We start from the raw sequence: 20772 nt of genomic DNA on the forward strand, positions 1-20772 counted from the left end.
GTAAGGACGTGGTCGACGCTATTGTTAATTTAGAATATTATTTATTATTAAATTTGTATTATGAAATTGGCTAATTAGTTACATTATCGTTTGATAAGCAATCTGAAGTTTGTTTCAATTTTGTTTGAACTACAATCTCCGAGATATGAATAATATCACAAAAATGCCAATTATGATGCACGGGCATCACACACTCCACATACTTTGTAGTACATATTCTAAGTATTAAGCTTCAATCATGCAAACAAAAATAAAAAATGAAATTTCGTATAAATTTCTTTTTCCGTTTTTGGCAACATCCCCATTTGGGCAACATTAAAATCCGGTGGTATTGCCAAAATCGGGAAGGGACTGTATTAGCATCAAAACTCACAACAATGAGCATCGTCAAACACCAGTTTGTGCGTCGCAAAACAAGAGCAAATTTATCGTTCACTCTCACTCACACTCAAAACAACCTCCACGATTTTCGTCACATCGCATCGGAGCGAGCGGAGCGGAGGCTTAAGCCCCTTACGCAATGCAGCGGAATTTGACAGTTGTCCATATATTTTCTGTCAAATTTTGCCGTTTCCGTCGCCGTTCCGCTGATATCGCGTTTGGGCCTTTAATTAGTACACTTACTTTGTTTGGTTCTCTGCTTTATTTAATCTTTGCACCCCTTAATATTTTTCGATGTTTTCGCCCATATAAACAAGAATACCCAACCATTTCAATGTATAGGTGCAAAATTTACAAACCCAGCTACATTTCACAATAATCTCTTTTTCAAAACAAATGATCTCTTATTCATGATTTTCTAACTCATTTAAAAATGTTTTAAAAATAGGCCTGGAGCAAAACGGCCGAATGGTGGTCTGGTCCGAAAATGATTCAATGGCATGTAAAATGATGGTGAACGGGCTGTTTTTTTTTAATGGATTGAACTACAATCTTACGCATGTAGTGGAAGAATAGCAAATCGTTAAATTTCAGTGAATATGAAGGGATTTTGCTAATTTTTTTTTCCAATGGAGCTCATTGATGGATAACTAATTTTGAATTGTGAGGGTAATATTCGTTCATAAATGTATTACAACAAATTATATGAGTGATTTTATGAGTGAGGCCATTTTGCCCCAGGAATACATTTTGGACCGTTCTCCCCTACACTTCTACTTAATCGTGGAACAAAGCATTTCACGGGAAGGAGGGACAATATGCCCAAGCTAAACTAATACGGCCTTAATGTCTTAGCTGTAACGATTTTCATGAGTATTTTTACCTCATGCAACAAAGTAACAATATTGCTAGCTGATGCCATTTAAAAATTGTAGAAAATCTCAATTATATTGATAATATTCACAATTCAAAAAAAGTGATGATAGGTATTTCGTTGCTGGAAAACTCTTTAGGAAAAACGCCTTCTAGCTGGTAGCTCCTTGGAAACAACACACCACGCGTCTGCGAATCAGCATTCTGGAATGGCCAGTGCGTGGAGACGCGTGGTACATTGTTGTTTAGTCACCATATGGCGTTTTGCTTCGCTGAAATGTTAGATGAAGCATCAAAATGTGGAAAATTCCGGGTTTTCCAGCATTCCTTTATTTCATTTTGACACTTTTTTGCCTAACCTACATAATTTTTTATCTTGTTTTATAACGGGCATGCAAAATACGGTAAATATGAGGGAATACTCAAAATGCGTTTTGCCCCGGGGGGAGGGTGCGTTTTGGGGCATTTTCCCCCTATTGATGATAATTTTATTTAAGATGTAAGAAAAATAATTTGGACAAAGGAAAGAGGTTTCTGACCAAACCATTATCGACGGTGTTTCCGTCTCCCACAAAATTATAACTGTGGAAGTGCAACGCCGAGCGGCAGCACAAACACTCACTCCAAACACGTGTTTGTTGGTTTCTAATTTTATTTCCTCTTTAGCTCTAGGTGTATTATAGTGATCCTAATCAAGTCCTTGTGGACACTAGAATGAGGAAAGATGTTTAATTGAATACCGACTAAAAGAGCTTCCATCCACTTTCCTTCGATGGGACTCGAATTCACCGTCCTCAGTACGTTAGACTGGTAATCAACTAAGCTACGAAGGGCCTCCGTCGGCCTTTACAACTTAGCGGCTACTGAGATTCCCAAGTCCGCCATTTTCTGTGTCGATAAAAATAACTTGCATGGAAAAAAGTTATATGAGGGGAGGGGGTCGAGAACCCCGAAAATCACTTTTTAAGTTGTGAACGTATCCCAATCTGGAATGGAATATTCTGTTCAAATCTGTTCAAAATAATTATCGAGTGGGAACAGCCAGGGGCGTAGCCGGGATTTCGAGAAGGGGGGGGGGCAACTTTTTTGGTCTTCCAAATCGTAGTTTTATAGTAGTTATATAAAAACACATGAATATTAACACATGAAACCAAATCCAAACCAAATCTAAACAATAATGATTAAAACAATAATGGATTTAAAAATGCGTGATTTATTGCTCATCAGATATTTTTAAATAAAGTGAGAAAAATATTAACGAACTTAGTATTCAGAAAGAATATTAAATCGGCTATAACAATTATTATAAAAATCCTGATTTCTGATTTCCATAAGTTTGAGAAAACTAGAACCATACATCTGAATTTCTAAACAATATAAAATAATATTTATTATAAAATAGGCAGAAAAATCAATATGCAAGCTTTATCCAGGAATTCCTTCGACAATTGCTCTTGGCATTCTATCCAAAATTCTATCAGGGATTCTTAAGGAATGCCTCCAGCAACTTCTTCGGCAGTGTTTTCAGGAATTTCACCATAAATTTTGCCGAAAATTCCACCATTATTTCTTCTTCTTATTGGCATTACATCCCCACACTGGGACAGAGCCGCCTCGCAGCTTAGTGTTCATTAAGCACTTCCACAGTTATTAACTGCGAGGTTTCTAAGCCAGGTTACCATTTTTGCATTCGTATATCATGAGGCTAGCACGATGATACTTTTATGTCCAGGGAAGTCGAGACAATTTCCAATCCGAAAATTGCCTAGACCGGCACCGGGAATCGAACCCAGCCACCCTCAGCATGGTCTTGCTTTGTAGCCGCGCGTCTTACCGCACGGCTAAGGAGGGCCCCTGAGGGCTCCACCATTATTTACTCCAAGAAAATCTTCACGAACTTCTTTATAAGTTCTGCAGAATTCCCTGCAATAATTCAAATAATTTCGTGCTGTTTCTCATAACTTTTAAGAATAAGAATATTCCGTGGAAATTCCGCAAAATTCACGAAAAATCTTCGAATTTCTTGTGTAAATTCCATCAAATTTTCCGTGAATTGTTTCGAATAATTTCTTGTAAAAATTTCAAAGAATTTCTCCAGGAATTCCACCGGAAATTTATACAGAAATTATACCGAAAATGAAATGAACAATGGAATTTTCGGGGGAATTCCTAGATTAGTTCGCAATGAAATCCTGAAAGAACTCCGGTGGAAACTTCAAGATTTCCACTGGGAGATCCTGCAGGAGTTTCTCCGAAAATTCCTCCTGGAATTCTTCCAGGAGTTCCTCCAGCATTTCCACAAAGAATTTCTCTAGGATTTCCTTCGAGAATTATTCCGGTAGTTCTATCGGCAATTCCTCTGAAAATTCTTCCGGGAATTTCGGCAGAATTGGAATTTATTTAGGCTTCTTCAGGAATTTATATAGATTTTCCACCAGAAGCTCCTCCGAGAATTTCTCTGCGAGCTCCTCAGGGAATTCTCCAGGAGGTCCTCTGATGATGATGATGGTCCTGCTACAAACCCCAATAAAGGTTTCAGCTAGACGAGATTTGTCTATAAGATGAATTCTCTTGTTTCCGAGAATGCTTCTCCCGGAAGTTTCTTCAGAAATTCTTCCAGAAAATTCCTTCGAGAGTTCCTCCGGGAATTCCACCAGCAATTCATCCGGGAGTTTCTCCGGAAATTCCTTCGGGAGTTCCACCAGAAGCTATTCCAGGAAATTATTCAGGCTTTTTTCAGGAAATCATTTAGGCTTTCTTCAGAAATTAAGCTGGAAATTCCTCCCGAAGTTCTTCCGATAGTTTCTCTGGGAGCTCATCCGGGAGGTCCTCTAGGAATTCTTCTAAGAGTTCCTCCTGAAATTCCTCCGGGAGTTCTTACAGGAGATCCTACGGGAGCTCCTCCGGCAGTTCCTTCGGGAATTCCTCCGGGAGATCCACCAGCAGTTTCTACGAGAATCCCTCCGGGAGTTTCACCTGCAGTTTCTCCGGGTGTTTCTCTGAAAAAAAAACTCCCAGAGTAATTTCCGGAGGAACTCCCGGGGGATTATCTATAGGAATTTCCGGAGAAATTCTCAGAGGAATTCTCGGAGGAACTGCCGGTGGAACTTTTGGAGGAATTTCTTGACGAACAACAGGAAGAATTTCCGTAGGAAATCCTGGAGGAACTCTCGTGAGAATTCTAGGATAAACTCCCAAAGGAACTTCCGTAAGAATTCCAGGAGGAACTCCTGGAAGAATTCTTAAAAGAACCTCCCGGAGGAATTCCCGTAAGAACTCCCAGAGAAATTCTCCGAGGAATTTCTAGAGGAATTTGTAGATAAATGCCTAAAGAATTGCTAAAAGAATTCCTGGAAGAAAGCCTGATTGAATTCCCGAAGGAACTACTGGTGGAACTTCAGAGGAACATCCGGTGGAATACCCTAGAGGAAGAGAAAAAATATTTCTGAAGGAACTTCCAGAATCCCATTTCCCGTGCAATTCCTGTCAAATATCGTCCAGGAATTCCCTGCAAAGTTCCTGGAGGTGTTACCGGAGAATTTCTTGGAAAAACTCCTGGAAGAACTCCCGGTGGAACTCCCATAAGCGCTTCCGGAGGAATTCCCACATGGAAGTCCTGAAATAATTCTTAGAGAAGTTCCTAAAGGAATTTCCGAAAAAATATCTGAAGGAATTCCTAGAAAAATACCAGGAGGAATTAATGCAGAAATTCCCAGATTAATTGCTGAAGAAAATCCCTGCGGATTGTTCCGAAGAAATTTCTGGAAGAACTCTTGGCAGATATCCGAGTAAATTCCGATTGAAGTCCGGAAGGAATTCCAGTACACTTCCGTGGAAAATCTCCCGGAGAAATTCCTGAAGGAATTCCTGGAGAAGTACCTAAAGGAACTCCCGAATAAATACCTGTAAGAATTTCTGGGGAATAATTTTTGAATACTTGGACGAATTCCAGGAGAAATTCATGAAGATATTTCTAGAGGATTTCTTGAAGGATATTCTGAAGTAATTGCCAAAAGAATTCCAGATTGGAATGCTACATGATTTCGCTATTGAATGTTTGAAGGTATTCCCAGAAAAATTTCCTGGAAGTAGGGTAAATCACTACTTGGGCCTATGGACCCGGTTCCCGGCTCACTGCACAGAAAACTAATGATTTATACTGTTTGGAAGTCGTAGGTTTATGGTTGATAATTTTCAAAAAGTCTCCCATTTATTTTTCACAATAAATACTCAATATTTTTCTATCACTTGTTTTACTCCTAATTGATCCAATTGTAGAAAATAAAAATGTAGTATTAAAAATTTCGCTCTCCGATGCCACACCACTGAGCCGGAGTGATTCTTTCCACTTTTACAAAACGGTATCATCGAATAAACACCTACCTGAAAATCGTCACAGAGCTCGATACAACCATTGCTTGAAGCTGTTAATCACCACACCATAATTTTAAACACACGCACTTCAATTATTCTTATTTGTTAGTTTCACTAGAACTTATTTAAACATATTAGAATACATTTTAAAATGTATTCTCAAACCGAACAAAAATTCACCTCGGCCCAAGAACTTCTAGCAGCACCGTGCTGCCAAAAGGCCAGGATTATGAAAATAATCCTTCATCGTTAATCGGAAAATTGTCTAATACGTTGACGCTATCATGTTATTTATAATTCTCTCGATTTTAAAAGGTGAAAAAAATATTGTTTTTAAGTATTTGGAAGAAATTTGGATGAGTAAATATATCTTCTCAACTAAATAAAAATGATTATGAATAATACCATCTGGCATCTTGTTGTCGTGGAACGTGCATATTTTTGTTTACATCGCATTTTCTACCGTCCCGAGAGAGAATGAGAGTAAAATGTTGAGAGATTGAGTGAAATTTTGCTTAGGCCGGGAATTAGTTTTTTTTGTATGCCGGAATGGGAATCGCTATGACTGAAATGAGTGCTGCACCTCGTTGATTTAAATCAAATAAAAGCTTTTTTGAACGATATTTAGCACGAATAGCTATTTTTTAGAAGTGAACCCCAATGCAGTATTATACAGCCCACAAAATTCAGGAAAAGCTGCTTCCTGTCATAAATATCAATTAAATAATGCAGTCGTACGCATGTTAGGCTGGGAATGGGGTAAGAAACCCTAATCCCGTAGGAATTAAAGGAAGAGTTCCGAGAAGAATGCCCGGAGAAGTTCCTAGAAGAATTTCCGAAGGAATTTCTTATAGATTTACAAGTAAAATTATGGAGCTAAATCTGAGGATTTCCGTCAGAAATTTTTAAAGAAACTTCTGGTGGAATTTTGGGAAGAAATTCCGTATGTATTGTTGCGGGAGCTATTGGCTGGTGGCTGGAAGGAAATGCCGGATTCTTCCTGAAGAGAGAATAGCCGAAGAAATATCTAGAAGTAAATCTTGGAGAGAAGAAGAGATATCTTCAAGGAATTTCCTCGTGAATTTCCTAAAAAAAAAATAGTGGAATTACAATTACATGAGAAGGATTTTCGAACGATTTTCAGAGGAATTTGTGGATAACTTTCCGAAGGAATTTAGAAGTTCCCAGGGGAGCTTCTAGAAGGATTTCAAGGAGAATTTTGAGCCCGAAATGTTTCGAGTTGTTTTGAACTTTCATATATTATGGATCCTGGATGCCCTAATAAGTTTTGGGAATTTTTTGAATTTCAACCACCTATTTCTGTATATGATTGGATCGTAAAGTGCACATGTTTGAGGGAATTCATTTCAGTACCCGTTCAATCTTTCCACAATTTAGTGGGGGGCGACGGCCACCCTGCCACCTCCCCCCCCCCCCCTTGGCTACGCCCATGGGAACAGCACTGCCCGAAGACACGCGACGTGACCCAATAAAGCAACTGCCTTGTTGTGTAGATATGGGACGAAAAGTTTGCACAAAATACTTCTTCTTAGGACAGGCCTGTCCAACCTTTTTAAGCCACGGGTAATTTTTTAATATTCACACTTGTTGGCGGGCAAGAAAATATTCGATAGATAACTTTTTCAATATTTTCAAAATACAGTCGCCTCTCCACATCTCGATATTGAAGGGACCATCGAGATAAGGAGAGATCGAAGAATGGAAGGAAAATTTAAATGGCGAATCACGGCACACGCCTATACCCTTCGGTACCCTTCGCTTTCATTTCCAATAAAAGCGAAGTCCACAAAGATTGATTTTTTAGCTAATCCTTTTTTTTGTGAAGGTTTACTGGCGGGACTCTGAATAGAGTAGAAACCTCTGCACCAGGCCTTTGATGATACCGTTGCATAATTCCGTTCGAAGCAGTTTGCCAGCCGTACACGGAACATGTCGTCCAAGAAGACGCTGTTGCAACTAAATCAGAGGGAATTACGTTCATAGTTAGTCAGAGAGGTCTCATGCTAACTAACATCGTAATCGTTTAAAGTCATTTTTGTCATTTTCTTGTCAGAGTCACATTATTTAGCCAGTTTTTATGCTATTTAGACGTCTATTGTCATTGTACGCGTTCAAAATCAACCGAAGCAGTTTATCCGACTCACATGGAACATGCTGCCCAATGCTTCATCGTAGAAACTGAGACGGAAGTTTTTTTTTATCAAATATAAGAAAGTGTTCAATAGCTTTTGAAGCAGTTTTCCAGCCGTACAAGGATCATGTCGTCCATTAAGACACTGTTGAACTGGCTCAAAAGACATTTTATTTACAACTTTAATAGATATTCTCTCCCATTATCTCATTCTTAATTATATAGATTGATGTGTACGATGTCATTTTTGTCTTTATGGTCAGAAGGTATGGGTTCCTCGAATTACTTAGTTTACCTAAGTTATTGGTTCTTCATGGTTTTTGTTCTGTTGCAATACTATCAAACACAATGTAAGTTATGTCTTGTAAAAAGTGGAAACTGTTCGTGCATTTGGTCTATTCAGGTAGTCTAAGACTATTATTATGTTCTAAGTCTCTAAACTGTCAATATCTATAATGTACTAATGATCAGCTATGAGTCAGCTATAGGATTCACTTTTCGGTGGCAAAGTAAAGCTTCATCACGCCTATTCCCTACTATTAGTAAAAATTATCGAGAATGAAGCCGTCATAAGATTGTTCATATACCATCATTATAATGTGTGGTATTTTTTATTATTGCTCTTCGAAGTGAGGCATAACAAAATAAAACTGGCACCACGTTCCTAGTTTTGAAAAAACTTATACTCAGTGAATCCAGCAGTCGATTCCCTACGAATGTCTTGAATACTTTGTTTTTCAATAAATGCCTAGCTAGCTAAGTATAAGCGTGGCTACGACTCATCGTAACAGGGAACGCAACAGAAAAGTATTGCCGAAAAGAAGAGAACTCACATCATTATCACTGATGGAAAAGGCCTCTGCGTGACTGCACTACCATTAAAGGCTCCAAAACATGATGTCTGTTGGATCACATGCATATGCCATAAATTGGTGCGTCAATGCCAGATATGTAACGCGGCACCGAACAAAAATAGTCAACACGTGATACCACCACGACAGGATATGTCTTTGGTTGCCATATCAGTGCTAATGGCGTAAGCCGACCCACCGCGGCAAGGTAACATATCCGAGGGGAAGGATTTTTTAGCTAATCCTGAAACAATAATCAAATGAGAGTGTTGTAGCACTACAGACATAATTCACATGCAAAACAAAATCATTCTATCAACACATTAATAAGGTTGTCAAGCACTTTCGAAAAAGTCCAAAATCCCCTAACCGAACGCAAAACCTCACAAGCATTCACCCAAAATACACTAAACCCTTCCGTTCGCCATCGTCATCGGATTAAACTCATTGTATGGGCCTGCTTCCACAAATCTCGCGTTATCTGTTTATTATTATTGCATTTTCATCCCGGTCGTCCATCGAAGCATCTGGTGGCAGACAGGAAAATCCCTCAAATGGACGTGCGAGCGTGGGATGATGATGATGGTCTCCTGCTCCGTTTGATCTCGCCCTTCACCGCGCGGCGATGCAATCTCGCACAATAACCCCGCGGCAATGTTGGTGGTGGCGCGTCGTGGCGGTAGACAACTCCCCGTCCGAGTGGTTCATGTTTCTCGTTGTGATATCGCACGTGGACACGGGGAGCAAACAACGGTATCAACCGTACTGCGGTTACATGACTTCGAATGCTGTTTTCCCGAATACTTATTGCCTATTATTTTTCCACGTTTTACAATCTTATTCATCTTCTCTCTTTTTCTTTCATAAGAACTTTTTCCCTTCTTTTCGATATGCTATTTTTATTATTTTGAAACAATCCTTATTTATATGTGACGTGATTCGCCAATATAATATTTCTTGACTTCGGGATAATGACGTTCCATGTATTGACATTCGAAGTAATGCTACAGAAGACTTCTCACTCGCAGGATGGAAGTTAGGCCGAGCAGATGGCGGAAAATTGCATGCTTCTGGTTCAATCTGGTCGATTCTACCCGCTACAGGAAACTCGTGCAAACTGTCCAGCAAACAAACAAAAAATCAGTAAAAAGTAAAAACAATTCCCGCGAAAGTGTCAATGCATGTGTGTGTGTGTGCTGCTAACATGTCCTGCTGAAAAACACTCACTGGCCTGGAGGTCATGTATATTTAATGCCTGTCCAACTCCGACACCAGATGGGTGATGCTCCGCTGTCTGGTCATTGTTGTCGTTGAGCTGATTTTTGTCCCTGTTGTTCGCTCCGAATGGCTTTATTATCGCTTCGGATAATCGAATGATTTTTTTTCAATTGTTTATAAGAATAAACGTAATATATTGCTCAACATTTAAAAAGCACCGTTGTAATCGTAAGGGAGACTTAGTAATTAACGAAACAGGGTGCATTGAAACTATATCTTCTTTGCAATGGGGTCTCCGGTAAGCATAAAAAAGACATAATATAATTATCAACTATATTTCTTGGAGGTTCAATTATTCAAATTTGTATCAAGAGACTATCCAAAATTATCGATTTCGATCGCAGAACATGATGATGATCTTATAATGAATTTTAAACAGAAATTTAAAAAAAGCCAACAGGTATTTGAAACTTTTAATGAACTTTCAACTAATCGATAAACAATTAGAAATAATTTAGCCAATTAAGTATTTCCGACAAAAAACGCACATTAGGTGGATGAATATGGCGATTTTTTTGTCGCATCCTCACACCAATTTAGAGGATTTGTGCAATCCTCATAGTGCGAGTTGTGACTGGAAAATTCACCCCTGAACGGTTGGGTTGTTGGCTGTTCGAATGCCACTTCCCCCAACGAGGGATAATCTTTTTGTTCGAAATGGAGAAACAAACAAAATCGATGTCGTTGTTGTCGTATGATACGAGAAGAGTTGAAAAATTGTGCTGATAGATAGAGAAGCATGCAATTGTCAGTGGAAAAAAAGTTGAAATTAATATTTACGGCACATGGCTTGCAAGAGAAAATCGTTTCGGGCTCTTTGGCTTTAAAGCCAGACTTTTGCAAGAATAGCTAAGTGAATGAGACCTTCGAACTTGGAACACGGAGTCTTTGCAGCTCGCATTGACTTTGACGAGTCTTATTGAGAGGTCCAATTGTACTCACTCCACGCATTTTCAGCCATGACGAAACAAATAAATCGTTCGACTTTTTCACGGAAAATCTTAGCAATTAACCCTAATGCCCAAGTCTTTAATTTTCAATTGATCAGATTTCGAAAAGTTTTTCATGTTGATCAATAATTTAAACTTCAATGCATGTTTAAATGCGGGCAATTTTAAAAGTTCCATACATTTATAAACAAAAATATTGAAAATTGAGCAATCTCCGTTTTTTCGCTCGCATATCTTTGAAGAATGAAATATTTGTAGTTTAGTACAGTCGACTCTCCACATCTCGATGTTCTGTATCTCGATATCTCTCCCTATGTCGATGGTTTCCTCAGTCCCTTCAATCTACATATATTTGAGCTTTCTACATCTCGATAACCTCCCTATCTCGATATCTCTCTACCTCGATGGGTTCTGATCATATTTTGTTCAGGATTCACTCTCCTTATGTCGATATGGTCAGGTTTTGGGCTACTAGACCATCTTTGGACAATAACAAACACATCAACAACAGGAAACGACATTTGTTTTGTTGTCGTTTTTCATAGCAACGAGCTTTTTTGGATCTAGTACCCATTTCAATTTTCCTTCCATTCCTCGATATCTCCCTATCTCGATGGTCCCTTCAATATCGAGATGTGGAGAGGCGACTGTATTTTTCTACAACTAACTTTATTCGATGGAAGGTTATAGTGACACATGTTAAACTCTAAAATATCTATCTAACTCGTTACACGAAAAAAAAATAACACTGAAAATTAAAAAAATGCTAAAAGTCAGCTAAAAAAGATTAATAGATCAAAAAAATAAATGAATGATTGGATAATAAACATGAAAAACAAAATTCTTAAAAATAAAAGTGTGAAATTGATAAAACCGCGGATTAAAAATTTGCAACCGTGTTTAAATCGATTTTAGAAAGCAAAATAGCGATTTAGAGCGGAAACAAAAATTGGGGTTGTAGAGGGTCGATATTTGAATTATCCTTTGAACTATCGATGGAATTTCCTCGTGAATGTCGTTCGAGTTTCCATGCAAAATTAATGAGAGCTCGTTTGAATCTCCATTGTAAATTCGTTCAAACATCCATTGACGACGGGGCCCTCTTTAGCCGTGCGGTAAGACGCGCGGCTACAAAGCAAGACCATGCTGAGGGTGGCTGGGTTCGATTCCCGGTGCCGGTCTAGGGAATTTTCGGATTGGAAATTGTCTCGACTTCCCTGGGCATAAAACTATCAGCACGATGATAGCCTCCAGATATACGAATGCAAAAATGGTAACCTGGCTTAGAAACCTCGCAGTTAATAACTGTGGAAGTGCTTAATGAACACTAAGCTGCAAGGCGGCTCTGTCCCAGTGTGGGGATGAAATGCCAATAAGAAGAAGAAGAAGAAGAAGAAGAAGAAGGATTCTTTTTGACTTCCTCGACAAATTCGTTTGACTTTTGGCGAGAAATTCATTCTAATCACCACTACGAATTATTTCGAAATTTACACGAAGTCAAGTCCGCGGCGGCTACGTTAAACTTCGGACACCTATCTTCCAATGCGATTTTTGTTTTTAATTTTCACAAACCACTGAGAAGATCAATTTCACACAGTTGAATCTCTCCGCTTTATGTGATACATTCAGCATGTTTTCATTATCGTCCCAATTGATAAAATGGCTAAATATGATTTGGACATTATCTCAGTGGCAAACATTTAGGGCGGAAAGGCTTTATTATACAATAAAACCATATATTTTTTCTTAATATGTCAATCAAGAATTAGAAGTAGAATCCTCTGGAAATTCCGCCGATGATTCTTCCAGGAACTTCAACTTTTCTGTGAGTAATATCACGAATAAAGATGGTAGAGGAAGAGGATTTCCTGCGAGGAAAATCTATATCAAAATCAGGTATTCTAAAAGATTGTTTAGGCATAAGCCAATCCCATTGCCCAGCAATACCCTAACCTGTTTGAAATGCTCTTATTGTTTAGGACCCATTATTCCTAGCCTGAAACGGACGCCAAGTCAAGTTTGAATAATTCGACCATTCAGCCTTCCTGGTTGTTTACGGCAGTGAAGTCCATCCTGAAAATGAGTCCGGTGCCCGACATCGGAAAGCTATTCGAGCCCCGGTGAAGCCGAACCCTCGAAGTCGGTTCCCTCGAGTGTCTATCGACTGATTGAACAGATCATCCAAAACCATTGAAAGCTAGTCGCCTCACACGCTAGACCCAGCAAGAACCCGCAAGGCCTGTCCAAAGTTCTCCAAAGTCAAAACTATGCAGTTATTTGCCCGCCGGCTTGATAGACATACACCAAACTAAGATTAATTACACTAGAGCAGCATTTCTCAACCTTTTTCATGAGAGGTACCCCTTCGAACTTTTGCATGATTTAAGGTATCTCCTCTCGAAAGTAGGCTTCCAATCCTCTTGAACAAGGATGTTAACGATCATTCAGTAATTTGCGTTCGATCATTTAGTAGTTTGTCAATAACACATTCCAGAAGCTGAATTTCAAAATATGTTGTATGGTTGACTTCTAGTGCGAAGGTTTTTCTACAACTTTGCCTAAAGGTTCGTTATTAGAATTCAACTAATAACGGATGCCATTTTGATAAGAAAATTATTTTGAGCCTTTTAGTGGAATGTCTTCACTTGTCATAAGACGAGTTTATACAATCCCATTGAATTCCACCACTTAATTGTATCTTGACAGATACGTATTTCGACCTCAACAGTAAGGCCGTCTTCAGTGTCTCGTACTTGACTCGACTCGAAGTCCTTACACACATCAGGCTGTGGCACGTGGCCCTTACGTGAACGGTTCAACTTCTCATAGAACTTTCGTGTGTTATTAGCGCGGTACAGTTGCTCCGTCTCTTCACGGTCTCGATCTTCCTGCTGACGCTTTTTCCTCCGGAAAATCAAGTTTTGTCTGTTCCGCGCCTGTTTATATCGTGCCTCGTTCGCCCTCGTGCGGTGTTGCAGCAATCTCGCCCATGTTGCATTCTTCTTTTCTACTAACTGCTCACATTCGCCGTCATACCAGTCGTTTCTCTGATCCGGGGCACCGTGCCAAGTGCAGCGGTTGCGGTGCTACCAATGGCGGATCGAATATCTCTCCAGCCATCTTCAAGAGACGCTGCGCCTAGCTGCTCTCCCGTTGGGAGTGCCACTTCCAGCTGCTGCGCGTATTCTTGGGCTAGTCTACCGTCTTGTAGCCGCCCAATGTTAAGCCGCGGCGTCCGACTCCGACGCGTGTTGTACACCGTCGAGAGTTTTGAGCGCAGGCATACTGCAACGAGGTAGTGGTCGGATTCAATATTCGCACTGCGGTAAATGCGGACGTTCGTGATGTCGGAGAAGAATTTACCGTCGATTAGAACGTGGTTGATTTGGTTTTCCGTTTCTTGGTTAGGTGATCTCCATGTGGCCTTGTGGATATTTTTGCGGGGAAAGAAGGTGCTTCGGACTACCATTCCGCGGGAGGCTGCGAAGTTTATGCATCGTTGGCCGTTGTCATTCGATACGGTGTTTTTTTTTTTTTTTTTTTACAAGGGAGAATGCATTTACACACTAACCCAGTACACGTGCATTGTAGTTGCCAAACTACCACACGGAAGTGTACTGGAGTGTCGGACTCGACCATACCGGTAATACCGACTAAACTCCCTTGGGCTCCACCATCGTTTCCCCCAGGAACTACCTCGCAGTACTACTTCTGGGGATGGCAGTACTAAACGTACTCGCTCATTCTCGTTCACACAGGCACCCGTCCCATGCGAGACTGACTTGGGTGCTCGCTCTATCGCGCCCTTAAACACACCCTACATACTCTGTTGCACCTCTGTCATGCCGTGTGGGTCTAACTTGTGTGCCCACCCTTCTCATGCCATGTCGGTCTAATTTGTATGCCCACCTTTATCGTACCATGTGAGACTGCTCACCTATTTCATTCATTCAGTTCGCGCTGACACATACTACTCGAGTCATTCGACCTAACACTCCCTCTGGCATCCCTTGTGGGACGTTTCGCTTAGGTTCCCACTTCTGACATACCATGTGAGTCTGACTCACCTCGTTCATGCCATATGAGACTAGCTCAACTCGACTCAACTCATTCCTTTCGTACCATGTGAGACTGACTTGGATGCTCACCCACACTCCTCTGCCACGCCGCGGGGTATCAGTAGTCGTAGGAACCAACATTCCTGCGCTACTCCCAGCGCGGCGTGTGCAGTCCATACATACACCTATTCATTCACCCTTCTGCCATGCTTCGAGGTGACGATCTCGGTTGCCACCCACTGCGCCAATACCTCTGCATGGGCAGACCATTCACACACTTCTTCGCGTTCGGCACTTTCGCTCTAACTTACCAATCACAAGTTGATCATGCTTGTCGATTGTTGCTCGGCGCGCCAGATTCTCTGCAAGCTGCAGGCAATCTGAGTGGTTGCAGTCGAGACTGCGTTCCACTTCTCCACCGCTTGACACATCCTTTGGATAAGATTATCCGGAGTTGTGTCCCGGCCGCAAACGTCTAGCATTGCTCTTCTTTCGACGTCGAAACGAGGACATACGAACAGTATGTGCTCTGCAGTTTCGTCAACACCTGGGCAGTCAGGGCAGACGGGGACCTCCGCGTGCCCAAACCTGTGGTGGTACTGTCGGAAACAGCCATGGTCTGACAGGAATTGTGTCAGATGGAAGTGAACCTCCCCATGGGGTCTCCGCGCCCAGCTTGATATGTTAGGAATCAGCCGGTGGGTCCACCTACCTTTCGAGAAGTTATCCCACTCGCGCTGCCATTTGGCAACCGAAGTCACCCTGGTACGCTCGCGGGCTCCTCTGGTGCCACGTAGGTCAAAACACTCCTCGTCTTCCCGAATGACCAGCCCGACTGGCATCATACTCGCTATCACGCAGGATGCGTCGCGCGATACCGTGCGGTAGGCCGATATCACCCTGAGACACATCAAGCGGTAGGTGTTCTCCAGTTTCTGCAGGTAACTGGTTACCCCCAGTGCTTTTGCCCAGGACGGGCCGCTGTACCTAAGAATAGATGCGGCAACGCCTGCCAGTAGCCTACGTCTACTGGCGCACACCTTGGAGCTGTTGGACATCATCCTCGATAATGCCGCCACAGCAGTCGAAGCCTTCTTGCACGCATATTCGACATGGCTACCGAAGGTAAGCTTGTCGTCTATGATGACCCCAAGAATCTTCAGACTCTGCTTTGAAGTGATCACGACGTCTCCCACGTGAACAACTGCATGTTGTGCCGACTTACGGTTGCTGACGATAACCACCTCCGTCTTATGTTTAGCGAGCTCAAGGCCTCTCGCACTCATCCAGTCCGCCACTGTGCTGATCGCGTGTTCTGCGGTTAGCTCTACTTCGGGGATTGAATCCCCGTAGACCTCTAGGGTTACATCGTCAGCAAAGCCGACGATCTTCACACCAGGAGGGAACTTTAGCTTCAGAACCCCGTGATACATCAGGTTCCATAGTACCGGGCCCAGGATTGACTCTTGCGGGACTCCTGCGGTAATAGGAACACTTTTCTGACCGGCATCAATCTCGTATAGCAGCACACGGTTCTGGAAGTAGCTTTCCAAGATCCGGTACAGTCCCACCGGCAGGCAAAGCCGGTGTAACGAGAGCGCGATGGCATCATAGCTTGCACTATTGAATGCGTTCTTCACGTCCAGTGTCACCAACGCAGTATCGAATTCCTCGCCTTTTCCGTTGGATCGCTACCTCTGCAGTCTTGAGGACTGAATTGATCGACAGGCCATCCGTACCCTCTGCGTACGGGGTGAGCCTGTTGAGGATGATCCTCTCGAGCAGTTTACCCGTCGTGTCGATCAGGCAAATTGGTCTGTACGCCGATGGGTCACCCGGAGGCTTCCCGGCCTTCGACAGCAGTACCAACTTCTGCCTTTTCCATCTCTCAGGGAAACAACACTCATCCAGGCATCTCTGCATAGCTAGCCTGAACATGTTCGGGTTCGCTATGATCGCTGCCTTGAGTGCACTGTTTGGAACTCCATCGGGGCCTGGAGCTTTGTTCATCGCAAGGGTGTTAGCCACTGCGAGTAACTCTTCGTTCGTCACCGGAGCCACCATTTCGGCCACACTCCCAGCGCCTTGCAGCACAGGAGGAGGCCAGGGACTTGTGGCTCGGGACGGGAAGAGTACTTCGATAATCCTCGCCAACCGGTCCGGTGACCGGGGGGTGAAGAGCCTCCTTTGGTCTTGGCCATCACGATACTATAGGCGTCACCCCACGGATTCGCATTGGCACCCTCGCACAGGTTGTCGAAGCACGCTCTCTTGCTGCTCTTGATGGCCTTGTTTAGGGCCAGTCTCGCAGCTTGAAACACTTCCCGGCGGACCGCTTTTTCTTCCTCGGTGAGGGCTCGTTGCGTCCTACGTCTAGCCTTGAGGCAGGCTGATCGTAGGGCTGCAATTTCGGCACTCCACCAGTATACCGGGCGTCTGCCATTTCTTGGCAGGGCTTTCCTCGGCATAGTAGCGTCGCACGCGCGTGATAGGACAGCTATCAGCGCATCCCTGCTTAGACTGTCGGTGTTGGCCTCCAGTCCCAGGGCCGCGGTGAAAACTTCGCTGTCGAAGTGATTGGTCTTCCACCCACGGACCTGACAGGGATCACCCGCCCTCGGACGCTGCACACCATCTTGAAGCGAATTGCTAGGTGATCACTATGGGTGTAGCCCTCGTCTACCCTCCAGTCCAGGTCCAGGACCAGACTGGGGCTGACAAACGTTACATCTATCCATGACTTGGCCCCATTCCTACGAATGTGTTACTGGCTCCGTCATTGACAAGTACTGCGTCGAGTTTTGCAAGTGCCTCGAGTAACGCTTGTCCCCTCTGATTGGTGCAGCGGCTGCCCCATTCCACCGCCCAAGCATTAAAGTCTCCCGCTATAATGAACGGGCTCCGACCTACTAGGTCGGCCGATAGCCTGTCGATCATCTGGTTGAACTGTTCTATTGGCCACCTTGGTGGGGCTGCTATAATCAGGGTCTTACTGGTATCAACCCTGATGTGCCAGTAGCACTCCCTGGGCTTGTGCTTTTGAAGCGGCACACAGTCGCTTTGATAGAGTCTGATTACGGGCACTTGTGGTTTTTTGGGAGGGATTTTAGCAGAGCCCACTGCTAAATCCCACCACGCCCTAGGCAGTTCTCCCTGACTCACAGACAGCTGGGGAGGGGTCGTCAAGCCCTTGGACATGGTCCCTGCTGCCCCCGATACGGTGTGCAGACTATCCGGTCCGATGACCGGTCTATACATTTCCTCCCTTCCTACTTGCGCGTTCATGTCACCGATGACGATTTTGACGTCCCGCAGTGGGCATCCATCGTATGTCTGCTCCAGCTGTACGTAGAACGCTTCTTTCTCGTCGTCGGGTCTCTGATGCTATAGTTGAAGAAACGGCCTTTAATCCTCAGCTTGCACATCCTTGCGTTGATTGGCTGCCACTCAATCACGCGTTGGTGCATCTTACCCAGCACTATGAAGCCGGTTCCCAGCTCGTTGGTGGTGCCACAGCTTTGATAGAAGGTAGCCGCCCGATGCCCGCTTTTCCACACTTTCTGTCCTGTCCAGCAAATCTCCTGCAGCGCCACGACGTCGAAGTTGCGGGGATGTAATTCATCGTAGATCATCCTGTCGCAACCTGCGAAACCTAGCGACTTGCAGTTCCATGTTCCAAGCTTCCAATCGTGATCCTTTATTCGTCGCCTAGGTCTTTGCCGATTATATCGAGTCGCATTATCTCTTATATTGTGCGTAATGTTTGGTTTTCCAGGCGGCTTATTGGGCCTGCGCAAACCTCCTGGCTCGCCGGAGGGCCGTCGTGTCAGGTCTGTTTAGCGTCCCATCTAACACCAGAACTTGGGCTTGGGCGCTTTGAGCGGCACACGGTCGCTTTGGCGGAGCCTACTTGCGGATACATGCAGCTTTTTATAGAGGTTTAACAGGGCCCACTGTCAAACCCCACCACATCCTAGACAGGCGCCACAACTCGCAGAAGGCCTGGGGAGGGATCGTCAAGCCCTTGGACACAGTCCCTGCTGCCCCTTAAGGTATCAATGATGTGGGTATGTACAACGTTTTCAAGCATGATTTGATCTGAAACCGTTTTCAGATGATATTATTTGCTAGCTTTTTTCTACCTTTTTTACAATAATATGGTTTACAAAATAAAACTTTTGATTAGGTTCCAAACCCGTCCAAGCAACATAATTGTCAGCGTTGGAAAGATTGGAGTTTTCTTAATAAGCTCCACATAAAACATTTCACGCATCCTCACGCAATCGTGACTTATTTGTTTTTTTTATTAAAGTGAAGTTTGCTAAAAAAGCTAGTCAAAAAAAATTATCTTGGTTTTGAGCGACAATGCTCACATAAATTATGTTTCACTTGCAAACAAGAGTGAGGACCAAAATTTAGTAAGTAATAATAACCAAAGAATGAAGAATAACGTAAAAAAGATCATACTCAATGACGGATCCAGAGGTGGGCACCACTCGTCGCAAGCACGCTGTAGTTCTCTAAGACAGCGTTCTTGCACTAAGTGGTGCACTATCAAATAACAATAACTGACGCCGCCAGTGGTCATACTTCACTGTTATGAATGCAAATAGCATAAAAACAAAAAAAATACACTTTGCCGTTTATATTGCATGCATTTACAGAAGAACAAATGATTGACATAGTTTTGGCCACGCTTTTACACTGCGTACTCCTATGTGCAGCGTTCGCCTACGGTTTTGGCCGGATTAACTGTCTCGAGGAAACCTCTTTGCCTCGAGAATTATTGCCGTACACTCGTAGTGCTTTCGTGGGGTGTGGATTTCCGAGTAACCGAGTAACCGAGTTCGGGTAGTGGTTGCTTCAGTAGAGATCGGTCGATGGCGAATATGTTCGAAATGTTCGTATTACAAAAATTCTTAACGCAAAATATGGTTGTTTTTAGTTAATTTACTACTCTGTGTCCAGAATTATAAAAAAACGCGTTAGTCGTATCAAACAAATAACCTTCAGAAACTAATGTAGTTAGGTGCAGTAAGATCGTGCGGGTAGAGTGACATGCGCCTTTTTTATGATGTTCTGGACTCGAATTCTGTTCGATCATACAGTTTATAGAACTGCTCTATGTAAATGTAATCATAAATTGAGTTTGATTACAAAAGAAGAATTATATTATATGTGCATTGTTTGAAATCGTGCAAAAAACTGTGAATGATGAAGACAATGCGGCGTAGGGCCAATGTTGCGATGCCAGTATTAAACGAAGAATTCAACACCGAGCTCAGTGTCGTGTAATTTACTCGATTTGTAGGAACCAACCAACACGACTCGGGCCCAGTCAATTGGCACTGATTTTTATTTTAGACATGATTCCGAGAATAAACCAAGCAAGATGATCTACAGACTGTAACCACTGAAACCCTATCGACCAAGAGAAACTACCAAAATCAAAAAACCTAAAAATTTACCAAGAAAGTGATTACAGTTCCAACAAGATATCATCCAATCCCATCATTAAATCTTATCTGCTGAATGAACTTTCCGATGAATATTACTCCGAAACTCAAACCGGGACTTGAGGCAAACGCTCTGGGTAGCGATTTTTTTTGTGGTCGCTTCCACACTTCTCCAGAGAAAATCCTCCGTGGGAACGAAGGTTCGTCGGGAACAGGATTAAGTAAATCGATTTTTGGAAACTCATTTAGGTAAATCGGATTTGCGAGAGACGAACGTGTGGATGTGCTCGGGTTGGTAAGGATTCTGAGGTAAATTATTACAATGAGGTAAATTGGATTGTTGTTTTGAGCCATTCACATCGGAGGGAACGAACATGTTTTATTCTCACGAAAGATTAC

At 42.7% G+C, this 20772-nt stretch overlaps 1 protein-coding gene across 1 annotated transcript in view; it reads left to right on the forward strand.

Moving 5' to 3' along the window:
• Positions 1 to 20772, forward strand: part of LOC134213554 (lachesin) — a 608862-nt gene that overhangs the window by 80449 nt on the left and 507641 nt on the right. The window lies entirely within an intron of this gene.

This window comes from Armigeres subalbatus, chromosome 2 (assembly GCF_024139115.2).
Source record: "Armigeres subalbatus isolate Guangzhou_Male chromosome 2, GZ_Asu_2, whole genome shotgun sequence".
Lineage (NCBI taxonomy): Eukaryota > Metazoa > Arthropoda > Insecta > Diptera > Culicidae > Armigeres > Armigeres subalbatus.